The sequence below is a fragment of the Anser anser genome (assembly GCF_964211835.1).
Source record: "Anser anser genome assembly, chromosome: 3".
NCBI classification, from domain to species: domain Eukaryota; kingdom Metazoa; phylum Chordata; class Aves; order Anseriformes; family Anatidae; genus Anser; species Anser anser.
Window position 1 is genome coordinate 112,689,169 of NC_139722.1, and position 25,618 is coordinate 112,714,786.

A 25,618-nucleotide genomic window follows, 5' to 3' on the forward strand; every position below is an offset into this window, starting at 1 on the left:
CAACCCCTCCTCAAACATACCTCTAGGACGTGAATTCCAAGCACTTAACATCTGGAAGGCTGCAAGGTCTAAAGACTCCACAGCCAGCCAAACCACAGGCAAAAGCTCCAGAAATAGAACAAACTGCCCCCAACCCTGGAAAAGACTACACCTTACCTGCCTCCTGCTGCTCTTTTCAGATACATGCTTGCACAGGGAGCTTCCATGACCCAGTCCTCCTAAACCCTGCTCCATCAATTTACCACCACAGCTCTAACTTGGATAATATTTGACATACAGGCCAAGACTCACAGGAAGCCCCAATCAATCTGTCAAAATCCTAAGGGACCTAGAACACACAAGCTAACATCACCACCCTATCCGTAAACACGCTCTAACAATTACTCACCTGAAGAAGAGCTGCATGCAATAAGGGCACCTACTCCTACTATATAGATTGCTTTCCTCTAACAGATCCTTCTAGCCCTTACCTCAAAGAGATGTGCATTTCCATGTAGAGACCGGTACGCATCAGTCCATAGACTCCAACCCACCCAAAGAACCCTGCAACTGACAGAAGGAAAAACAAAGCACTTACCCCTAAGAGCAGCCCAGGCAGAAGGAGCTCCCCCTCAGGCCTTGCCTGGGGCTATATACCATTTGGCCCCGCCCAGCACCCAAACCCAATCACCTGGGAAAGGGGAGGGGCAAGAAACAACAAAGTAGACAGAGCAGGATAAGCAGCAGCAGTGTTTTTCTTTTTTTCTTGTCATCTGGTTTTCAGCTCAACACCATACAGAGTGCACACAAGAGAACCGGGGTGTTTCTAGAAGGAACAATCCCCAGGCTTTTGCTTCAGCTTTGAACATTGAGAGGACAATATGACCAAGCAAGTAGCTGATCATCTTCAGCTGGCATTAAACCTTTCCTTTACACATAGGAAGGAAAATCTAGGAGCACCACAGATGACACGCCAAAAAAGAAAAACCAATTCCATGAAATAACATCACTCACAGGAAAAATCACACACTTGAGTAGGCTATCTGAAAACCAAAAGGCTATGCTGATGGGTCAGCATTTCAGGAACTGGACCCGCTGATGCCCCTCGGGAACATGGCAGGAGATGCACAATGCTGTCACAAGTGCTTGCAAAGCCTGCGCGACAGGCCAAACAGACTAACACAATGCACCCACCAACTCAGGGCCCACACTGCCATCCACTCACCCTCGTGCCTCTTTCAAGTTTCAGCTTAGTCCATGCACATGACAAGGCCTACAAGAAACAAAGAGAGAAGGCCACGCCCCTGACGGACACGCAAACAGTACAGCTCCTTGCAGAGGTCTCAAGCACAGAGACCAGAGACCAGAAAAAAAACACCCTCAGGTCCACAAAGGCCAAAAGGCCATGAATGCGACCTGCTACAACACTTGGATTTGCGCAAGTCGATGGGGCCGGATGGTATCCACACGAGGGTATTGAGCAAACTGGCAGAGGAGCTGGCCAAGCCGCTTTCCATTTTTTTATCGGCTGTCCTGGCTATCAGGGGAGGTCCCAGTCAACTGGCAGCTAGCAAATGTGACACCCATCTACAAGAATGGCCAGAGGGTAGACCTGAGGAACTATAGGCCTGTTAGCTTGACCTCAAGTGCCAGGGAAGCTCATGGAGCAGATTATCTTGAATGCCATCACACGACACTTGCAGGGCAACAAGGTGATCAGACCCTGTCAGCATGGGTTTATGAAAGGTAAGTCCTGCTTGACGAACCTGATCTCCTTCTATGACCAAGTGACACACTTGGTGGATGAGGGGAAGGCTGTGGATGTGGTCTACCTTGACTTCAGTAAGGCTTTTGACACCGTTTCCCACAACATTCTCCTCAAGAAACTGGCTGCTCGGGGCTTGGACTGGCGTACGCTTTGCTGGGTTAAAAAGTGGCTGGATGGCCGGGCCCAACGAGTAGTGGTGAATGGAGCCAAATCCAGTTGGAGGCCGGTTACTAGTGGAGTCCCCCAGGGCTCAGTGCTGGGGCCAGTCCTCTTTAATGTCTTTATCGATGACCTGGATGAGGGGATCGAGTGCACCCTCAGTAAGTTTGCAGATGACACCAAGCTAGGTGCGTGTGTCGATCTGCTCGAGGGCAGGAAGGCTCTGCAGGAGGATCTGGATAGGCTGGACCGATGGGCTGAGGTCAACTGTATGAAGTTCAACAAGGCCAAGTGCCAGGTCCTGCATCTGGGGAGTAACAACCCCAAGCAGCGCTACAGGCTGGGAGACGAGTGGTTGGAAAGCTGCCTGGCCGAGAAGGACCTGGGAGTACTGGTTGATAGTCAGCTGAATATGAGCCAGCAGTGTGCTCAGGTGGCCAAGGCGGCCAACAGCATCCTGGCCTGTATAAGAAGCAGTGCAGCCAGCAGGTCTAGGGAGGTGATTGTCCCCCTGTACTCGGCTCTGGTGAGGCCGCACCTCAAGTACTGTGTTCAGTTTTGGGCCCCTCACTACAAGAAGGACACGGAGGTGCTTGAGAGAGTCCAGAGAAGGGCAACAAAGCTGGTGAGGGGTCTGGAGAACAAGGCTTACGAGGAGCGGCTGAGGGAGCTGGGGTTGTTTAGCCTGGAGAAGAGGAGGCTCAGGGGTAACCTTATTGTTCTCTATAGGTACCTTAAAGGAGGCTGTAGAGAGGTGGGGGTTGGTCTATTCTCCCACGTGCCTGGTGACAGGACAAGGGGGAATGGGCTAAAGTTGTGCCAGGGGAGGTTTAGGTTGGATGTTAGGAAGAACTTCTTTACTGAAAGGGTTGTTAGGCATTGGAATGGACTGCCCAGGGAGGTGGTTGAGTCGCCATCCCTGGAGATCTTTAAAAGACATTTAGATGTAGCCCTTAGTGATATGGTTTAGTGGAGGTCTTGTTAGTGTTAGGACAGAGGTTGGACTAGATGATCTTGGAGGTCTCTTCCAACCTAGACGATTCTGTGATTCAAAGAGATGTGCATTTCCAAGTAGAGACCGGTACGCATCAGTCCATAGACTCCAACCCACCCAAAGAACCCTGCAACTGACAGAAGGGAAAACAAAGCACTTACCCCTAAGAGCAGCCCAGACAGAAGGAGCTCCCTCATGCCTTGCCTGGGGCTCATATACCATTTGGCCCCGCCCAGCACCCAAACCCAATCACCTGGGAAAGGGGAGGGGCAAGAAACAAAAAAGTAGACAGAGCAGGACAAGCAGCAGCTGTGGTTTTCTTTTTTTATTTTTCATCTCATTTTCAGCTCAACACCATGCAGAGTGCAGACAAGAGAACTGGGGTGTTTCTAGAAGCAACAATCCCCAGGCTTTTGCTTCAGCTTTGAAAATTGAGAGGACAATATGACCAAGCAAGTAACTGATCTTTTTCATCTGGCATTGGCTTAAACCTTTCTTTTGGCATAGGAAGAAAAATCTGAACCTGATCTCCTTCTATGACCAAGTGACGCGCTTGGTGGATGAGAGGAAGGCTGTAGATGTGATCTACCTTGACTTCAGTAAGGCTTTTGACACCGTTTCTCACAGCATTCTCCTCAAGAAACTGGCCGCTCGTGGCTTGGACTGGCGTACGCTTTGTTGGGTTAAAAAGTGGCTGGATAGCCGGGCCCAAAGAGTAGTGGTGAATGGAGCCAAATCCAGTTGGAGGCCGGTTACTAGTGGAGTCCCCCAGGGCTCAGTGCTGGGGCCAGTCCTCTTTAATATCTTTATCGAGTTTGTTTTTTTCATCTGGATTTTAGCTCAACACCATGCAGAGTGCAGACAAGAGAACTGGGGTGTTTCTAGAAGCAGCAATGCCCATGCTTTTGATTCAGCTTTGAATATTGAAAGCTTCTCTCCTCTACAACCCCGTTCTCACGAACCAGGCAGCATTCAAGTGACCTGCTTTGCTCCTGTTCTGAAGACTATCACAGTCCACCTTGCCTGTGGCATCTGAGAAACAGAAGAGAAAGCAACCACAGCAGCAAAAGCCACAGCACCCTTAGGTCAGTTACTCTCATCCCCTCCTTTACCTCAGCAGCTTACCTACCCCACAGAGCAGATGCTTCCATCTGTTCTCTTTAGCCACTTACAGCACCTCGAAAAGGCAAACTGGAATTTTACTCTATTTGATGTCGTAAAATAACTGCAGTGACAACCGCACCCCAAAAGCAACTGCTACATCTCTTCATCGCCCACCAGAGTCACTCCAGAGGCAGCTCGGGTCATGACATCCTGTATCGCACACTGCATTTCCGCCTGAACAAAGAAAAACACAGAAGATAAACATTCAGCTGCCACCATTAGCACCCATCCCTCAACAACAGAAGTGACTCCATAGTTCATTTTATCATTTTATCATTTTAAAACAGCAGTTCACTTGCCTCTGTACCTGGAAATTAGATCCAAGCTCAAAAGGAGTAGACAGCATCACCCATGCCACCTGGCAACACAAAAGGACAAAATGACCACTGTGCTTGCAAGCAACCACCTGCCACACCGCTCCTCTGGCCCAAACAACCTCACCTCAGACCCTCAGAGGGAAACACCTGAACGTCTTTCCCTTCGCTTCCGATAAGGGATGACCTCGCTCACAACACTCTCACCTTCCCTCACTGCTCCGTGACATGGGGATTTCCCTGTCCAGGACTGCACTAGGCACCTGCAAAGACAAGAGAAAAGCACACCCTGAGGTGAAGGGAATGACGACACGGACTCCAAGATAGTTGAGAAATGGAGACCTTTAATTGCCCCGATGCCAGATCTTACATAGTTCTTCTGGGCCCCTACACGCACTGCACATGGCTGGCAAACATAGTTACAGGCTTCTGATTGGTGCATTCCTTTTGATCACGCATAGCCCGCTATAGGCCCATCCGAGCCTAACAACTCCTTCTTACTGGTTCCCACTGTCTCTTATTCTAGCCTGGTTACCACTCTATGCTCCTGAGTAACCTTCTTCTTAACCCTTCGTGCATCACCATATCAATCAGCTCCAGTTTGTCACCGAACACGTCACCCATAATTCCCCCTTTCTTTGTTTCTACAAGCCAAATTGTGTGCCACAAACAATTAATCATTTTTTGCAATCGTTGCAGCAGGCATGGTGTAACTATTATAATTGCAACAAACGCGATAAACAAAATAATCATTATCTTTTCCTTTCTCAAGTACTTAAATTTGTTGCTACAGGACTACAGCATCAAGCAAGGAAAGGACAGCTGAACCACATTAAGGGTTTCTTTTTTAAGCTCCAAAGCAGTTAATCAAGGAACTGACTAGCTCTATGCATAGTTAGGTTTTAAAGTGTGCTAAAAGAACTTGAACTCTTTCATTAAGACTGTGCTTGAACAACGCACAGATTAACCCCCCAGAAAGCCAAATATTCCAACTCTATACATAAGAGGTTTTTTTTTTTTAAAAAGTTCTACACACTCTCAAAGAGATTTTGAAATTGATTTAAATACTTTACCTTGCAGCTCTGCTATGGCACAAGACAGCACATGTGAAATTTAAGGCTAATTTTTGGGTGCATACATGTAAAAGCTGGCCTTAAAACAAGAGCTGTTGTATTTACTTAATTCTGAGTCTGTAGTGTGAATTCACATTAAAGTAGAGCTGCCACAGCAATCAACAGAATCACAGACTTCCTTCACCTGAATGAGCCCATCTTCTGTGAATCCAGTCATACCAGTTTTAAACAACCTATCTAAAGCAGTATATCTTAGACTTTGACTTTCTCTGCAACTGTTTCAGAACAAATTAATATCCGCAAAAACTAGAGAAGAACCATCAACTGGTCATATCACGCAAATCTGATGCACAAACCCACTACCTTTAAAACCTTCTCCCCCTCAACAATTTCTTCAGTGTAAATCAGAGCTGTTACTTGAAAACAGAGCTCTCTAGTCCCATCTGCACACATCTCTCTATTTTAATGGGAAGATAGCAAATCAAATTCTGCTCATTTACTAGTTTAACAGACCTAATATTTTAATACCTCCTGGTACATTTTTCATTTGCTGAACTTTTGCATAATGTTTTAAAGAGGGGCTCAATGCACCCTGAATGCAGGACTTGTAGAGGCCACTGTGATTTACGCTTACTTGCTCAGTTAAGTTTATTGCTATAAGACAGTTATTTACGTGGGACTTACCTGAAACACAAATTTATGATATCAACAAAAAAAGTACACCACAGACTAACACTGCTTTTTAGATACTCTTCAATTTTAAAATTTTCAAACACGTTAACTTGTCTTATTTTGTTTAGGGCTGAGGCTGTTCAGCAAGGTCACATAATTTGAGACTGCTGAAATACTTCAGCAATCCTTTGGTCCCAGTAGCTGTAAAACAGCCAAGTAAAAAGAAACTTCCCTACTAAAAAAAGTGTGTGTGGGGAAAGGGGGGAGAGAATTGTCACCAGAAAAGTGTCTTTTAAACACTATCTGCTACACACCACAAAAGTCTTTGTTATAAAATACACCTTTTCATACAAAAGACATCTTGCAAAACCATTTGATTGCCCCACGATGCTGAACGTTTGTGTGAGCTTCTCTTCTTTTCTAAATATTATTCAGCCCAGGCACTTTCAGCCTGAGTGGCTTTGTCTCACATACATGGAACAGCTTGGCCACGATTATCACGAGGCCACTGTCCAGCAAGATAGGGAGCAGCAAGTGTGTCCAACGAGGAAGTCCGGCGAATAATACTGGAAGGGCTTGATGAAGGTGGTCTTAACTTGCCAGCTCTGCAGCCCGGCGAGCGATGGCTCTTCCTCTCCGGTGAGCTCCTGCCTTGCTCCGGGGACTGCCACTGGTGCTGGACCCTGCCTGCCGCCGTGGTGCTGCCCTCTGGCAGCAGGGAGGAGCAAGGTGAGGGCCCGCAGCCCAGCAGCGTTTGTATCCCCCACTTGATGATGCCTCCCACACTTTCTCCCCCCTTGTTCCCAAGTCTTTACAAGAAACACAGCTGAGACCATCGAGGGGACCCCTTGCTTTTGCAAAAACTTCGATAGTAGCTTTATCTTAAACGGGTCATATTTTACACCCCTTTTTATTAATAATTGCGTTAATAATTTTACTATTGCCTCTTCTGCTGAGATATTGGCTCCCATTGTGAATGCCCAGCCGCTCACCTGTCCTTCAGGCCATGTCCCAGGGTTGAAGCTGCAGTCCAGCTGCAAGCTTGATTCATTCAGCTGGGTTCCCTCCGGATGCCCATACAGCATCTCTCTACCCCTTATCACGACGGGGTTACCATTTGAAGGGAATGACGACACGGACTCCAAGATAGTTGAGAAATGGAGACCCTTTATTGTCCCGATGCCAGATCTTACATAGTTCTTCTGGGCCCCTACACGCGCTGCACATGGCTGGCAAACATAGTTACAGGCTTCTGATTGGTGCATTCCTTTTGATCACGCATAGCCCGCTATAGGCCCATCCGAGCCTAACAACTCCTTCTTACTGGTTCCCACTGTCTCTTATTCTAGCCTGGTTACCACTCTATGCCCCTGAGTAACCTTCTTCTTAACCCTTCGTGCATCACCATATCAATCAGCTCCAGTTTGTCACCGAACGCGTCACCCATACTGAGGCACCTCACAGCCACAGCGTACCTGCGGCAATACCTCTCTCTTCCCAGCTCCTTTACTTCAGCTGCTCACCAGCTCTAACTGAGATTCTTCACTCACGGCGCCACAGCAAACTCTGCCTGGGCCGCACAACACACACTACACAAGCTACATTGTTTAAGACACACCACAACTGGAACATTCCTGCCCAACAATCAGTCGCATCCCACTTCAGGAAGGATGCCGCACGCTCCTAGAAACCAAACCTACCAGTCCTGAACAGCTCCCCTGCCAGACAACTCCCCACCTCCTCTTGCCAACCACACTCAGCACACAATTTGTCCTTCAAAAAAAAAGTAAGAACATACACACAAAAACAACTGAGCTCCACAAATGCCAAAAAGCCATGCACACACAACAGCCCCAGCAGGGGTAATCACAGACTTACCCTTTACAGATGAAAAAGGTACCTCTGGTATGACCCTGCTCAGTCTCTTGGTAATACTGCGCCTGTGGTCAAGCCTCTTGCAGTGTGTAAACAAGCTCTTTTTAGTCCTCTGGAGAGTTACACAAGAGGTTTGATACATCTCGAGATTAAAATAACCCCAAAACAGAAGCGTAGACCACCGTCCCAAAAACGAGCGAGCTGGCAACCTCTACTAAATAGCCCTCTATCAAGTGAATTCCAAGCACTTGCAATCTAGAAATCCAGAGACTCTGACCCACCTAAAGAACCCTGCAACTGACAGAAGGAAAAACAAAGCACTTACCCCTAAGAGCAGCCCAGGCAGAAGGAGCTCCCTCATGCCTTGCCTGGGGCCCATATACCATTTGGCCCCGCCCAGCACCCAAACCCAAGCACCTGGGAAAGGGGAGGGGCAAGAAACAACAAAGTAGACAGAGCAGGACAAGCAGCAGCTGTGTTTTTTTTTTCCTTTCATTTGGATTTTAGCTCAACACCATGCAGAGTGCAGACAAGAGAACTGGGGTGTTTCTAGAAGCAGCAATGCCCATGCTTTTGCTTCAGCTTTGAATATTGAAAGCTTCTCTCCTCTACAACCCCTTTCTCATGAACCAGGCAGCATTCAAGTGACCTGCTTTGCTCCTATTCTGAAGACTATCACAGTCCACCTTGCCTGTGGCACCTGAGAAACAGAAGAGAAAGCAACCACAGCAGCAATAGCCACAGCACCCTTAGGTCAGTTACTCTCATCCCCTCCTTTACCTCAGCAGCTTACCTACCCCACAGAGCAGATGCTTCCATCTGTTCTCTTTAGCCACTTACAGCACCTCGAAAAGGCAAACTGGAATTTTACTCTATTTGATGTCGTAAAATAACTGCAGTGACAACCGCACCCCAAAAGCAACTGCTACATCTCTTCATCGCCCACCAGAGTCACTCCAGAGGCAGCTCGGGTCATGACATCCTGTATCGCACACTGCATTTCCGCCTGAACAAAGAAAAACACAGAAGATAAACATTCAGCTGCCACCATTAGCACCCATCCCTCAACAACAGAAGTGACTCCATAGTTCATTTTATCATTTCAAAACAGCAGTCCACTTGCCTCTGTACCTGGAAATTAGATCCAAGCTCAAAAGGAGTAGACAGCATCACCCATGCCACCTGGCAACACAAAAGGACAAAATGACCACTGTGCTTGCAAGCAACCACTTGCCACACCGCTCCTCTGGCCCAAACAGCCTCACCTCAGACCCTCAGAGGGAAACACCTGAACATCTTCCCTTGTGGTGGTTTTACTGGGGTGGGCGACCGAGCTCCACCACAACAAAGCGCTCCCCTTCCCCCCCCCCCCCCCTTCCCCCCCCCTCCCCTTCCCCCTCCCCCCCCCTCCCTTCCCCCCCCCTCCCCTTCCCCCTCCCCCCCCTCCCTTCCCCCCCCCTCCCCCTTCCCCCCCTCCCCCCCCCTCCCCTTCCCCCCCCTCCTCTCCCCTTCCCCCCCCTCCTCTCCCCTTCCCACATAAGAGCTGCTCAGGTGGAGCTCTCATATGAGCTCTCATATAGGACACCTGCTGCTCATATACCATTAGGCCCCACCCAGCACCGTGTCCCAATCACCTGGGAAGGAGGAGGGGCAAAGCACAGGAAGGGATAAAGAGAGCAGGAGGACCAGTAGCTGCATTTTTTATTTGGCTTAGCTCAATGACGTGTGGAGTGTTACTAGAAGTAACAATTCCTGTGCTTTTGCTTTGTTTCTGATTATTGAAATGACAATATGAGCAAGTAGGTAACTAAAACTTTTTTTGACTGTAATTAGCTGAAACCTTTCTTTACATAGGTAGAAATAATCTAGGAGTGTAACAGATTACAAACCACAAAAAAGCAATTCAATGTAGTAAAATAACTCACAGGCAAAGTAACATACCTTAGTAGACTATCTAAAAAACAAAAGGCTATGCAGATGGGTCCAAAAAAGCCAACCCAATCAAGATCTGAGAAGGGTACAGACATTCTCAAAAGGAGCAGGGGAAAAAACAGTGGCACAGTACAACCTGGAAAAGACACTAAGCAGATTTAAAAGATCTGTAGGACCTCAGGAGGGACCTGAGAAGAGCACATAGGTCCTTGGAAAGTGGGGGGTGGGGGTTAGGCGGGGACTAGGAATACTAAGTAGAGGAGAAAATGAGTGTTGTGAGCCTGAAGTGTGTACAAGCATCGTAAAGAGGGCACCTGAGAGGATGGGGAAACAAAGGGAAAGCTGCTTACCTCTGAGAAGTCGTCCTTGAGCTTCGTGCTACGGACATTTGTCTTGCGGGCTTGGCACACAAGTTTAGGGGTCCCCATACATTGAAGGCTTCTTACCTCTGAGAAGTCCTACATGGCTCCACCTGCGTTACTGATTTTTTCCGCCAGCAGGTGGTGGCAGAGGGCGCTACCGCCCTCATCCTGAGAACGGCAGACACAGCTTCCCAAACCGTTTTCTCAATAACGTAAGCAGTGCGAACCACGTGGAAAACCACAAATGAAAACGGCAGAAAAACGCACCCCACGTCGTCTCGGGGAGGAAATAACTGCCCTGAGCAATGTGCCCTTCCCAGCTAGGAAGCTGAACAGCAATGTGAAAAACTACGTTTCCCAGCATGCCACGGAAACCAACATGGCCGACAGGAAGCTCAAAACCCAAAGACCACGACTCCCAGCACGCTGTGGGGCAAGACCCTCAGGTCACCTGACGCTGCGGATGCCCCGCAGCCAGCCCCCGGCTTCCTGACCTGCAGCCCGACGCCCCTCCCCACCCCCCGCCCGGGGCTTTCCCTGCCCCAGCCGCTCCGCCTGCAGTATTACGTTTCCAGCAGCAGGCGGCGGCATAGGGCGACGCACCACTACTGCACATGCACACCGGCCCCTGCCAGAGGTACTGCTTTTTCACCAGCTGACTCTGCGCATGCGTGGAACCAGGCACGGCTTCTCAAAACGTTTTCTCGTTAACAGAAGCAGTGGGATCCGCACAGAAAACCACACGGAAGCGGCAAAAAGAAGCACCCCGGTCCACTGGTGCGGAGGAAACAACTGCCCTTCCTACCTGTCTCCGTGTTGCTCCCGGCTTGGAAGCCGAGCGGCAACGTGGAACGACATTTCCCAGCATACCGCAGAAGCCAAAGTGGCCGACAGGAAACTCGGAGCCCAAAGACCACAACTCCCGGCATGCTGCGGGGCACAAAGTTTGGCAATTGCTAAAGCGCATACGCATCTCCTCCGCCTGCAGTACCCCCCTTTTGCCAGCAGGTGGGAGCAGAGAGCAACGCGTCACTGCAGCGCCTCTTCGCCTGCAGCACCGCTCGCTGTTCGGCCACCAGGTGGCACCAGGCGCCGCCACGCCAGCCTGCTCCATGCGTGGGCAGAAGCAGAACGGCAGGCACAGCTTCCCAGGCCATCTGCTCGTTAAGGGAAGCGGCGGGAGCCGCGTGGAACACCACAAGGAAACGGCAAGAAAAGGCACCCCTCTCCACTGGCGCGGAGGAAGTAACTGCCCATCCTAAATGGCCCTGTGCCGAGCGGCAACATGAAACTACAGTTCCCAGCGTGCTCTGGAAACCAACATGGCCGACCGGAAGCCCATAGCCCAAAGACCACAACTCCCGGCATGCTCTGGGGCAAGATGCTCCCAGCCACCGCCCCAGAGCAAAATCTGTACTTTCTGACCTGCCGCCTACCCCCTGCAGCTTTCCCTACCCCAGCCGCCGATCGCGCAGGACCCAGCCTCCCCAACACCCTTCCCTCCCCCTCACCAGGGACCCCAGTCCCTCCCTCACCTGCTCCTCCACAGCAGCCGCAACCCAGGTCACTCTCGCCAATCACTCCCTCCGAGCAGACAAGCCCCACCACACCTGGCCCAGAGAGCAAAGACAGCACAGGCCTCCGCCCACCATTGCTGTCCTTACTCCCCCCCCCCCCCCCCCCCAGCCTGCAGTCTCTCCAGCAGGGTGGCCCCCACACCCAGATCGCTTGTCTGTATCCATCAGCTCCTCCACGGACAATGAACACAGGGCCAACCCCCCCAGCCCCTGCCCCCTCCACACCCAGGAACCTGCAACCAGCAACACGGCCACTTACAGAGGCCACAAACACAGAGGGCAGCATAAGCCAGAAAGCGAACTTTATTAAACTCTTGCGCAGGACTCCTGGCAGGGAGACTGCAGTGGATCTCCCTGCCCAGACGTTCTCCCCTTCCCCTGGGGGACTGCATGGCTCAGGCATCGAGTAGGTCTGTCCATCCGTCTCAGCGTCCATCCCACGGGGAACGGTTGCCTCCTGCGGAAATGGGCTGTGATGTACAGAAGGAGGAAAAAAAACAAAGGAAAACGGCACAAGCGGGACACAAGCAGCAAGAGGAACTGGGTGGACGGACAGCCAGCGGGGCATAAGGCCAGAAAAACCACCCAGGGGGCAAGGAGCAGGACAGGGGTGATCAACAGGGTTGGACAGAGCCCAACAGAGGCACAACTGCGACGGCCAGGATGACCAAGAGTAATAGCAATTTTACTCTTACTGACATCAGAGAGTGTTGGTTTTGGGATGAAATCAGAGTTTTGGTTTTTGGATCAGAGATGACTCTGTTGAACAGTCTCTGCCTTTCCAGTATGCGAAAGGGAAAAGCCACGAGGATAAGCACAGAAGTATGAAGCTATTACCAACAGAGATGCTGGAAGTAGGCTTCTCAGTATCACTTTTGGTACTTGTGGAATAATTGCCTGAAGTAACTAGGCAAATTAAACTAATATTCACATTTTAAAGAAAACATACAGCATTGAAGAAGCTTTCAGGGTGATGGGTACCTGCGCTACCTAAGCGTTCCCTAGGCCTCCAACTTTACATGCTATTGCACTAGGGGAACTTGGTGTGCTGACTCTAAGGAACAGTACAGAGCAAAGAGCGGAGTGGAGACACCACAGATAGGCTCTGTGACGAGATGGGGACCCGATGCTCTTGTGCACACCGAGACCGATACGCTGCACGTTTGCTACCCTGAGCCAACGACCTGTCATGTTTTTGAAAAAACACTGTACTCTAGTGAACTTTTGCTCATTATAGCATCATTATAATATCAAAACACACCTTCATCCCAAAAGCTCCGTGCCCCCAAGGTGCGACCACCCCTCACTGAGCACGCGCTCTGAATTTCTCCTTTAAACAAAAGCAAGAAAACTTTCTACCAATCATAACCAAGATATGCCTGACTAGAGTCACTCAAGCTCCACCTAAAAGGACAGAAAATAGTCATAGAATATCCTGAGTTGGAAGGGACCCACAAGGATCATCAAGTCCAACTGCTGGCACCACACAGGTCAACCCAAAAATTCAGACCATGTGACTAAGTGCACAGTCCAAACACTTCTTAAACTCCGATAGGCTTGGTGCAGTGACTGCTTCCCTGGGGAGACTGTTCCAGTGCGTGACAACCCTCTCAGTGAAAAACCTCTTCCTGATGTCTACCCTTAACCTCTCCTGCCGCAGCTTGACACCATTCCTGCGGGTCCTATCACTGGTCACTAAAGAGAACAGATCAGCGGACAATGTAAATTGGCTTAAGTGAAAAGGGATGTTAGGGAAGATAACATCACGAAGGATACCTTTCTGACTTCCGGGATCAGTTGACGGACTGAGCCTCTCTTCCCCTTGCATTGGGATGTCATGGGGTAAGATCTGAACACTTGGTTGTACCAGGTGTCTCCATGGAAACTTAGAAATCTCTAGAGCCTTTGTGCCTTTTAACACGTTAATAGCCAGGACGAGTACCTGTATATTTCATGCGTGCTCGCTTGCTTTTGCAGACAGTGAATTTATCTCCGTCAATCCAAAGAACCTGTGTCTCTGGTTGCTGTAATAAACTGCCCTTCATTGCATTGTTCCTAGCCGTGATAGTTCTCATTGAATGCAACTAGACCAAGGACGTGCTACGTTATTGGTGAATCTATGACCGTGATAGTTCAGTAACCTGAATCCGACCACCCGTAACAGTTAGTCAGCTACACCCCTTAACACGACGGTATTTCATAGGGAAAAACATAAAGCCTAAGATTTCTCATCCTTGAGGCCTTGGGAGGCAGGCAGAGAAGGAACCCGAGACTCTTAGTGTCTCCTGAGAATCGCAGCTTACAGTTACTCCATGTCTTCTGGTCTCACAGGATGAGGCAGAGGTATAATTAATTCCTTCTCCATCTCACTGGAAAGAGCTTTTCTCCTCTCTGTGACAAAGGAAAAAAAAATGTTATGATCGTGGGAGTCATTATACAAAGCCATACTCGGTGAATTCACTATTACAGTTAAGATCGTTTTTAATCAAAAACACCTTGACAGCAATGTCACCACTGCAAACATAGCGCTGCAAAAAAAAAATCAACTCAAGATAAAGGAAAGGGTGAGCTAAAAGGACAAATAACGTGACCAAAAGCATCTGCAACAACCATCTGGTAGATGGTTGTCCACAGCCCTCGGATTTTATGGTTGTCTTTCCTGACAAACGAATCCTGGAAGAACAGAAAAGATACACGTGTCCACAAAAACTTTTGGGGAGACTACTGAAAAGAAAAACAAAAAAAAAAATAGAAACAGCAAGTGGCTAGTATGTCAGCTTTGTAAACAGAGTAACATTAACATACTAGAAATTTCCACATTATGTGTAGCCCCAAGGTGGTGCTGGGTACATCCACTGATATTAATGGGGTGGCACAATATAAGAGATAGTTAATAGACCAGGTACACCTGAGGTGCACAGATTGCATATTCCAGGCAACAAAAAAGGCACAGCTTGTCACCCAGTTTGGATCAGCTTGCATATGAGTCTGTTGATACATGAGTATATGCAACAAACAGAGAAGTCTTTTACTCCACAGACTCAGTTTCATTATATATATATATATACACAAACATATACATATGTATGTATATATTTATATAGATATACACAAACATTTTGAACTTTATAACCACTTCAGTAACCATCATTAGCTACACCTACACTTAAAGCCAGGACTACACTTAAGTGATTAAGTAAACATGAAGCCTTATCTGTGAAACACTGAAAATGCCCCATAACCACCGGGCATCTTATGCACAGCGTACATAATTTTTGTACAAACGTGCATCTTAATACACAAGGAGGAGGGGCGAGGCAGACACAGGTTTTAGAGACACGTCAAGACCAGAACAACCACTGGGCAATCGCTCAGATGTGCAAAGCTCAGCTAAAACCCACACAATTCCACTGAAGGAAGGAGGCTACCTACTTGTCTGCTTAAAATAACCTCTACAAAGAACATATTACAAAATCAAAAATGAAACCATCGTCCAGCAAAGCAAACATCTGGAATACAAAGGGCTAAAAATGACAGCTGAGGTTTGATTCTTTAGCAATGTCAAAGGTCTTCAGATCCTACTTGACTTTTCGTGGATGGTGGTGTTGCAGCACAGAAATGAGGAGATCGGAAAGATCACAACAGGCCAAACGCGGTGCTGAGCTCCTAAAGGAGCTGGTGGGATAGCACTGATGAGAGTGAGACAGGCTGTCAGCCTTCTGCACGAGCTGAAGAAAAGGAGCGCAAGTGTCGGAAGAAGCTGTTTCTTCTCATACTTCATTTAATATATATCATCTTTAAATCCGGGACATCTTCTTAGGGAACAGATAAAGAGGTAGAGTTAGCGGCTCCAAGGACACTTCAGCATCTCAGTTCTTTCTATAGTTAGCTGCTACCCATAAAACCGAACCAGTTAAAATAGAGAGTTATATTAATAATTCTGGATAATAACGAAAGTATGGGATTAAAAAAAAACAACACACGCTTGCATGGAAAAGAGGTTAAATCATCTCATTCATTTCCCAATTCCCCTGCAAACTCTATGCTCAGCTCCTCTTCTCTCACTCACCTATCCAAACACAGGGCAGACGCATCAGTTCTCATCATTCTTGGTAATAAGACAACATTTTCACGCTTGCTCTCAAATATCATCTCTTTCCAGCACACTTTCCTGCAAGCTATGCTAATTCCTCCAGGCTTTTTAATATATGCTAGAAACTCCACTGTTTTATCCTAATGACCATCTCGGTGGGAGTCACCAAGCTGCTATCTTTCATTCTGCTGTCTTCACAAATACAAATAAAACAGTACTTCAGCGATGCTCTCTGACCAACTAGGCAATATGTGCATTGACCTCTTACATAAGGAAGGAAAGAATTCGTAGACAACATCCAGAAAGTATTACTTTGTTAGATATCAGAGTGGTGGGGCAGAATGACAATGCTACACAAGACTGTACCTACGCTCCTGGGATTGTACACAGTTTGCTGGAATACAAAAAAAAAAAAGTAAGGTCACTGTGTGGAACAAGTTCACTCACTCCATTATTATTGTGAATGGCAAGAATATTTTAGTAAGCGTTCTTTTAAACCTGTAGAAATTTTCAGATTTATCTCAACTTGGCTTCATGAAAACTGAAACTTGCAGTACAAAGATCATTTATAAAAGCTTTTAGCAGCTGACCTTTTTAGGCATGGATTTGGTCACCTTTCTGGTGGGTAATATTCATCTCTCTCCCCCTTCCCCACCAAAAAAAAAAGACCACAAACTGGGACTTCTTGGAGGTGTGACTCCATTTTTCACCTTACCTAGTATACACTGTTTCTTCGCTATGCTAAGCTTTCACCATGACTGCATAACAGAGTCTCACTGATATTGTTTCTGTCTGCGAGTTTCACATGACTTCCCCAAATTGAATGAAACAAGCATTTTCCGTTGTGATGGACGTCAAAACCAGCGATGTCTCTCGTCAGCTGTGGAGTCCTGCTGGCAGTATCACCAGCTCTCAGACAATCCCATCTACCTTTTGGGGTCCGCCCCATCCATCCTCAGCAGTGGGAAGTTCTTCCAGAAGCAAACAGACTGTTATTTGTTCCTCGGTGGAGCTGAGGCTCTGCAAGGCTTTGCTTTTTTTCTTCCCTCACTCCCCCTTTATTTCCAAGCTTAAACTTAACACACAAGCTCGTGGGGCTGCAGCGGCAACCCCCAAATCAAATCCCAGCCCCAGCATCCCACAGTCCCCTACTCTCAGGCCCATCAAGCTACAAATGGGCACAATGCTACAGACTGCAGTGGGCAGGTCCTTCAGGGCAGGGATGTCATCTTTTCAGGTGATGTTCAGCTCCCTGAAAGGGCTGAAATACCACGCCCATACTCACTTCCCCTACTTGATTCACACAGGTGTAGTCAGGGGAGCAGGACCACGCCAGCACTCCCAGCTCACAAAGCTGACTGCCTACCTCCAGGTTTGTGTCATTTCCCTGGATTACTGCTACTTCTGACACATTCCTGCTACGAAAGCATAGCTCAGTGGCATTAAGCAACCAAACGCGTGGATTGTGCTGTCTGCAGTATTTTGTCCCACATGCTCCTGCCCCAGGACAGTTATTTAATCAGCTGGTGAGCCCGTGCCTCGAGCAAGCATCTTGCTGGGTAACCAGCTCCTAGCCTTGAATGGACACGTGAGAACTTCCAACTTTGTTTCCTGGTAATGTTTGAAGTAAAAGCAGTAGGGAAAATCCCTGGAAGAAAAGTCTTCCTTAAGCTGAAGACATGCAATATTGCAAAACTGCTGTGAATTATTACGAAGGCAGAATGATGGCTGAGTCAGCCCACTCTGACCGAATGTCAGTGACCTCCCAAAGGTCTTTCTGTTTGCAGAGCCCGTTTTTGAGATACTTTTGTGCTGCTACCCTAGTGCATGCTGTGTGTTTCTCAGGCCACCTAAAATTCCTGAAATGCAACAGCTCTGGTTTTCCCACCTATTTATTATTATTATTACCATTCTTTCAAGACAGTCAAAAGAAGTAATTTATGTTTTTATTTGGTAGAGAGTGAAATCACTTTCGCTATTATGCTGTCACCAAAGTCAGCTGGAACTATTACAGAATGATAAATGAGAGATAAAATAATTTTTCTTTCTTGGATAGCGTTTGCTTCAAATACTCATGCCAGGGCCAGTTTAAGGAACCCACGGATTCCAAGGGAGGGAGGCTTGCCAAAACAGATTCTTCCTTTCTGATAATTTCTCAATGGAGCATTTCTCCCTTCGGTATTACTGGGGTAAGGACAATGACTTGGATTTCAGAGAAGCAAGGTTTGCAAGGATAGGTAGTATCTTGAGGTGGATGAGATTTCAGGGATACAACCTCTATACCTACCAAAACCTAAATTCCACAATGCTGCTTCTGCAATCTCAGGGACAAACTCTTTTGCCATAGAAGGGCAGGGATATCGGACCAGCACAGAGGATCGCTTCAGGAGTCAGCAGAAGTGGTAACGAGAGAGCTGCATCCCTCTGTGATAGATACCTGTGCCCAAACAAGCTTTCCTTCCGCTCACAGGGGAAAAAACCTGGCGTCCTACAACAGGCCTCACGTCTACCACTTTGGAGTGTTCTCAGTCAGCTTGTCTGTGCTTCAACTTCCCTTTGAAGGAAGTGGAAAAGTACATAAAAACCTCGTTCCGGTAGCTCGGCACTGACCTGCAAGCCAGCACCAGCAGCCGGGCCGAAGTGTGACAGCCCTGAGAAGAGAAGGCTCTGGGGAGACCTCATTACTACCTTTAAACACGTATAATGGACTCACAAAAAAGACAGGCAAGGACTTTTTACCAGCGCCTGTAGTGACAGGGCAAGGCAACAGCTATAAACTGAAAGAGGACAGATTTATATCGAACAAAAGGAAGAAATTCTTCACGATGAGGGTAGTAAGACACTGGAACGGGCTGCCCAGAGAAGTTGTGGAGGCCCCATTACTGGAGGTGCTCAAAGCTGGGCTAGATTGGGCTTTGAGCAACCTGACATAGCGAAAGACGCCGCTGATCAAGGCAAGGGGGATGGACTAGATGATCTTTAAGTGTCCCTTCCAACCCAAACCACTCTACGATTCTGTGAAAGGAATTGCCTCCCAAGTCTTTCTTGACCAACCACAACTAGCATTCTGGAAAGCCCTGCAAGCACTTGTTCATTATTTCTACGATAATTCTTAAAACTGAAGTGGGACAAAGTTTTGTCCACAAAGGCCTTTGGGGAGACTACTGAAAGGAAAACCAAGCCAAACCAAAACACTAGGAACAGCAAGCGGCTAGTACGTCGGCTTTGGTAACAGTGTAACACTAACGTACTAGAAATTTCCATGTTATTTGCCCTCTACCTTGAAAATGTCACCCAATTCTGTCAGTGTTCACCATCAGGTTGTTTTTTTTTTTTAATTTTCATGTGGACATCTGAGAAAAACATTTCAAGTCCCCGTCACTGAGGGAGAAGAGGAGAGAAAAAAAAAAAGAAAAACAGAGGGGGGGAGAAGCGCAGCCATTCCTTTCCTCGGTAACATGAGCAAAAAGCTCAGGCACTCGGCAACAACATGCTTTGAAAAATAAAACACAGAAAAAACTGCACGTTATTTAATCTCAGCTGTAGAGTCACATGTATGTGTACCTGCTCATTTATTCATCTGCCAGTATATTTTGCTACAGAAAGTAGAAACTACAAGGTTACTACTGCCTTTTGTAACCGATGGGATCTTCGGTAGTGCTGGTAATAGAAGATGAAATAGGCAATATTGCTTAATATGTGTTACATTTGCGATGTACTGTGCCTGGGCTGCACTTGGAAGATACAAAATATATGTGCAAGGATAGCATGAGAATGCACTGATTCATGATGAGGAGTAAGGAAGAGGACTAAAAGAACGCCAAACAAGCATGACATCTAGATAACAGGGGCCTCTCGGACCCCAGGAACCGGATCAAACCAACCTTACGGTTTGGACTGAGACCAAGGGCTCAGATAGCATGCACAAGAAGAAAAGGTTAAAAAGTTCAACTCTGATGAAGACATCTTACTTCATCCCAATGACCACCCGGACGACCACCACAGAATAATACGCAAGCGCAGAAGGACTGACATGATAATTAGCATATGAAGCGGGGCTAGGTGGAGCTAGGAAATGAATATGCATAGATGTGTTGTGAAACTTAATGCATATGTAATATTTTAGGAGATAAAAGAGAACTGAGTGAACAAATCGGACGAAGTTAGATTTGGGCAGGCATGCCCCTAACTTCCGGGGCCTAATAAAGCACCTTCATATAATCACTTTGTGGATTATGTGTCTTCGTGAATGCTAACAGTAGGAACAGCTATCTGAAAGAGCCAACAAAATCCCCGTCACGCTTCGATTTCACCTGAAAATCACTATGACTTACCTGGACAGTCGGGACAGACGAGCTGCTCTTTCTCCTAGGAAACCTGCAACTGCAGCACACCAGCTGCAGCTTTCCTCGGTTTACCCGGTGCGCCACCTTTGCTCGGCAACAAAACCCACAGGGGTCCTAGTGGCGGGGAGCTGCTTCTGCCCTGGTGAGCCGCAGAAAAAGGAGAGAACCGGTTGTCAGAACACAGGGAGAGGAAAACCTCCAAGGCGCAGACCAACGATCAAGCGCAGCGAGGACCTGCGCCCGGCCGCCGCAGCCCCCACCCCTCCCGGCCCGACGCTCCGGGGAGGCACCCCTGAAGGCTCTCGCTCACCTCACCGCCGGCGACCGCGCTCGCAGCCAGCGGCAACCTGCGCCTCCCGGCGCGCACAGCCCGGCGCCGGCTCGGGGAAAGACCGGCCGTGCGCCCCGGAGCCCACGTGGCCGCCCGGCACCACACAACTACAGCTCCCAGCGTGCCTCGGGACGGAGCAGCCCATCCAACCCAGAGCGGAGTCCGCCAAGCACACACAACCGCCCCCCCCCCCCGCCGCCTCCCACCGCTCCGCCCCCCTCTCCCCCAGCCCCCCGAAGCCCCGCGCAGTGTAGACCCCGCAGCACGCCCGGCCCGGTCCGGTCTGGTCTGGTCCGGTCCGGCGCCGCCCCCGCCCCGCAGAAGGGCCTTTTCCGCAGAAGCCGCCGACCGCGTGGCGTCCCGACCACCCACCCCGCCCCGCCCCGTCCTTTCCCGGGGCGGCACCGATCACCAACCTCATTGCGGCATCGCGTCTTGGCGTCCCGTTCCATCCCGAGCCCGTCCCGGCTCCTGCTCCGGAGAAGGGCGCCGCCATTTTGCCGGGGGTAGGGGTCCTGCGGCACCGCCCGGCTCCCCCTCCCAAGGCGAGAGCAGCAGAGTGGCAGGCAGGCCTTCCCGGAGCAGCGCTGATGTGCGAGCCACAAGAAAAAAAAAAAAAGAAAAAAAAAAAGCCACTCAGCTTTATGCGTTTACACAACTTAGGGCAGAGGTTGCCCCTGCGTTGCCCTTTTTTTTTTTTTTTTTTTAATTGAGAATGTCCGGGTGTGCTTGGTCCTCTCTCATTGCATATTGCAAGAAGAACACAAACACCTCCTCCGGAGGCTGGAATTGCTCAAAAAAAAGAGCACCCCATTAATAGCACTGTTATTCCACTGGAAATCAGTCTCGGTTAAGCACAAGAACAACCAAGTTCCCGTCTTGTCACAGAGCTTAGCCACGGCGCCTCTGCTCCGCTCTACACCCCGTACTGCTGTTCCTCTTAAGAGTCAGCACGCCAGGTTCTCCCAGGGTGATCAACATCTAAGGTTGGAGGCCTCGGGATCTTTTATGCAGAGCAGCTACACTCCACCCTGGAAGCTTCTTCAGCACTGTACCTTTTCTTTAAAATGTGAATATCAGTTTAATTTTCAGGTCACCTGAGGCAATTATTCCCCACGGCAGGGACTAGGAATGCTAAGTAGAGGAGAAAATGAGTGTTGTGGGCCTCAGGCATGTGCAAAGAGCGTAAGGAGGGCTCCTGAGAGGACGGGGGAACAAAGGGAAAGCTGATTACCTCTGAGAAGTCATCCTCGATCTTCGTGCCATGGACATTTGTCTTGCACGCTCGGCGCACGAGTTAGGGGTCCCTGTACATTCGAAGGCTTCTTACCTCTGAGAAGTTCCCCCCGGGCTTTCTTCCGCCAGATGATGGCTTTCCCAGGGACTCGCTGCCCCGCATGGAGAGATCCCTGCCCAAGCAGCTCATGGCCTGCGATGCCACGTGTGCGCAGCCATTCTCAGGAAGACGCATGCGTGGCTTTACAGCCTGAATGGGAAATGGCAAGCATTTCCTCGGGGCAGGTTTTCCATCATCATCTCCCTCTGTAGGAAAGGGAAAAGTCGCTCCTGTCAGCTGCTCCTCCTCTCTTAACATTCCTAACATCCCCCCACCTCCCCGATCCCACCTTCCCCTGCTGATTTTGGTCCTCTCGGGTCACTGCCCACCTCCACCTTCCAGAGCAGCTCCTTCTCATCAAGTTCTCCTTCCACGTCCTGTCCCCGGCTGCTCCCATCCCACGGTGCTTTCAACGGTGACATTAGCTGTCGCTCGGATCTCCTTCCCGCTCGGTACCCTCTCTGCAGCTATCCCTGTCGTGGGAATGGCAGACAACCCTGCAGGTTGTCCGTACCCAACAGGCTGAAGGATCCGTTTACCCGGAAAGTTTTGATGAGAGATTACAGAAAAAGAGTTGCACCTCTGCGCAACGCATCTTCCTTTCCAGAGGGACGCAAAGACATCACAGGCGACCTCCCTGTAACTTTGTCAAATTCGGCAATGCTTTGTGGTGAGTATTATGAAAAATTACATTAGAAAGAGAAGACCGGTAGTCCTGACAAGTTCCTGAAGTCAGGAGAACTTGTCCAGTCAACCCCAAACTGTTCGCTACAGTAATTTGTTAGTCCGTTTCCTTTTGAAAGCCAAATGAGGAGGTGCGCATTCTACTCTTTCCCATCTGTGTTCTCATTGCAGCTTAACCCGGCAGGCGGCCAGAGCAAATGGATGAGTGGTGCTTTTCTCCCCACTGTGGGAGACTCAGGAAGAAAAAATAGTCAAAGCTCGTGGATTTGGATAAAGACAGTTTAATAGGACAAAAAAGGCAGGGAAATCATAACGATGATGAGGGAATGTTGCAAAGCAAGTGGTGTGTGATGCTATTGCTCACCACCTGCTCACTGATGCCCAGCCCTCCCCGAGCAGTGGTCCCCCCTCCGCCCCCCACCATCCCGTTCTCCACCGTTCCATGGGACAGGGGACAGGTTAAGAAAGGGGCCGGGCAGCAGGACACTCACTGCAGCTCCCGCTCTGGGTGCTGCTGGGACGATTTCACGGTTCAGGCCCTTCTCACTCGCTCTCCCCCGGCTTCTTCCTCGGTAAGGATCCGGAGGCTGAGCTGTCAACCCACCAGGAGAACACACGGGGGTGTGACACGCCTTACGCGGTAAAAGCGACAGCGACAATGGGGTCAGTCACTGCGCAACGACCGAGGCGGCTGCCCGGCAGCGCAGGACTACAGTTCCCAGCATGCCTCAGGACAGAGCAGCCCACCTCACCCCGCAGGGACTCCGGAACGTCCCCCCTCCCCGTGCCGTTCCCCGCCTCTCCTCTCCGCTCCGTGCTCTCCCTCCCTCCCCCGCCCCTTGTCTCCCAGGCTCGCCGCCGCCAGACCCCACGGCCCCGCGGAGCACGGGTCCGGCGTGGCGCGCCCCCGGCCCCACACAAGGGCCATTGCCCCAGGAACCGCCGACCGCGCGGCGCTCCGACCGACCGCCGTCTCGCCCCGCGCGCCGTCCCGGGGCGGCCCCGACCACCAAACCCGTTGTGGTGTCGCGTCCCGTCCCGTCCCGAGCTGAGGCGACGCAGCTTCTGACCGGAAGCAAGGCGCCGCCATTTTGCCGCGGGCAGGGGCACTAATGAGAATGCCGGCGGCGCTGACAGAGACTGAGACTGTCGGCTCTCAGCCTGCAGTACCGCCTTTTCGCCACAGGGGGCGGCAGAGGGTGCCTGGGCGCCTCCTAGCATGAGCGGCACCGCCCAGCCCGCAGTACCGGCTTTTGGCCCGCAGGTGGAGGCAGAGGGCGCTACCGCGCTCGTCCCAAGGATTGCAGGCACGGCTTCCCAAACCGTTTTCCCGGAAAAAACACAAACGAAAATAAAAGGCTGAGCCTCTCTTCCCCGCTTCTCCCCCCCCCCCCACCTCCCCCGGCACTGGGACGCCGTGGGGTAACATTTGAACATTTGGTTGTACCAGGTGTCTCTGTGGAAACTCTCTAGAGTCTTTGTACCTTTTAACGTGTTAATAGCCAGGATGAATACCTGTGTATTTCATGCGTGCTCGCTTGCTTTTGTGAACAGTCAAAGGATGGTCTTGTCAGGGCATAGCCAACGAAGGAGTCACAGTGGGGGCCTTGTAATAACCTGAGGCAGGACAGATTCTCATCATGGGACTGTGACATCTTGGGTGGCACAGATTCACAGAGAGGCTTTGTAACATAGTAGCCAGCAGAGCATCAACAGTAGGGCCTTGTGACATCCTTTCACGGTACAGTATCATAAGAGGGCTTTTTGAGCTCCCAGCCAAGCACAGAGCTATGGTTCAATGATGTCGCATGAAGGCTCAGTACCGTGTCACAATAGTGTACTGGGACCCGCCCCCCCCCCCCGCCCCCCATGTCCTGCAAAAGGAGTCAGAATATGCTAGTCTTATAGAGTGGTGGGGGATAGCGTCACATTAGGGCTCGTACCATCCTGGCCATGCACTGAGTCACAGATGCTATTGTATCTTCCTGGCAAAGGACAGAGTCACAGCAGGGCCTTGTAAAATCACACCAAAGCAAAGAATCATGGAGGCACTTAATAACATTAGTGTCAGGCAGAGAGTCACAGGAGGGTCATGTGACATCACGGGCTAGCAGAGAATCACAGTGGGGCATTTTACCATCATGGCTCTGCAGAGAGTTTCAGCAGGGCCTACAGTCCTCACATCCGAGCACAGCGTCTCAAAAGGGAATTGTACCCTCATGTCTCTGCAGAGTGTTGTCAGGACCTGTTGACCTCACCATCCCAGGCATATCATCAAAGTGGGGTACTATGAGATAAGGACCTGGCACAAAGTTACCCTATGGTCTTCTGAGCTCATGACCCTTCACAGAGTCAGAGTTTGGCATTGTAACTTCCTGGCACAGCGTCACAGCAGAGTCTTTTGAGCTCATGGCCCAGCTGGGAGTTACAGTGAAGTGTTGGAAATGTTGGAATCATTACCTTATTCAGCGCTCCCGCATGGCCATGAGAGCTCATGGCCCAGAACATTTCACATCATATTTCTTAAAACATCATGGCACAGTATTGTCAAAGGGGGTCTTCTGAGCAGGCAAAGAGTCAAAGGATGGTCTTGTCAGGGCGTGGCCAATGAAGGAGTCACAATGGGGCCTTGTAATAAACTGAGTCAGGACAGAATCTCAGCATGGGACTGTAAGATCCTGGGTTGCACAGAGTCACAGTAAGGTTTGTAATATTCTAGCCAGCAGTGCGTCAACAGTAGGGCCTTTAGACATCGTGCTGGGGCACAGTGTCACAGGATGGCTTTTTCAGCTCCCAGCCTAACACAGAGTTACACTTTTGTGATATTTCATGAAGGCTCGCTACCTTGTCACAATAGCATATTGGGAGCTCTTGTCCTGTAAAGGAGTCAGAATATGGGTGTCGCAGCAGTGCCTGTGGTTTTCACATCCGAGCACAGAGTGTCAGAAGGGAATTGTAA

General features: G+C 49.6%; 1 long non-coding RNA gene across 10 annotated transcripts; it reads right to left on the reverse strand.

Moving 5' to 3' along the window:
* Positions 1-12,154: 12,154 nt before the first annotated feature.
* LOC310898005 lies at positions 12,155-24,020 on the reverse strand. 10 transcript variants are annotated; one of them, XR_014582882.1, is made up of 6 exons: positions 23,151-24,020; positions 22,305-22,882; positions 21,056-22,181; positions 20,297-20,447; positions 14,173-14,260; positions 12,155-12,326 (listed from the first exon to the last, which is right to left on the reverse strand). It is a non-coding gene; the product is annotated as an uncharacterized lncRNA (long non-coding RNA). The 10 variants fall into 10 exon arrangements; XR_014582883.1 differs by having other exon boundaries at positions 22,305-22,448; positions 23,151-24,014; XR_014582884.1 differs by having other exon boundaries at positions 22,305-22,448; positions 22,556-24,014.
* Between the last annotated feature and the right edge of the window lie 1,598 nt (positions 24,021-25,618).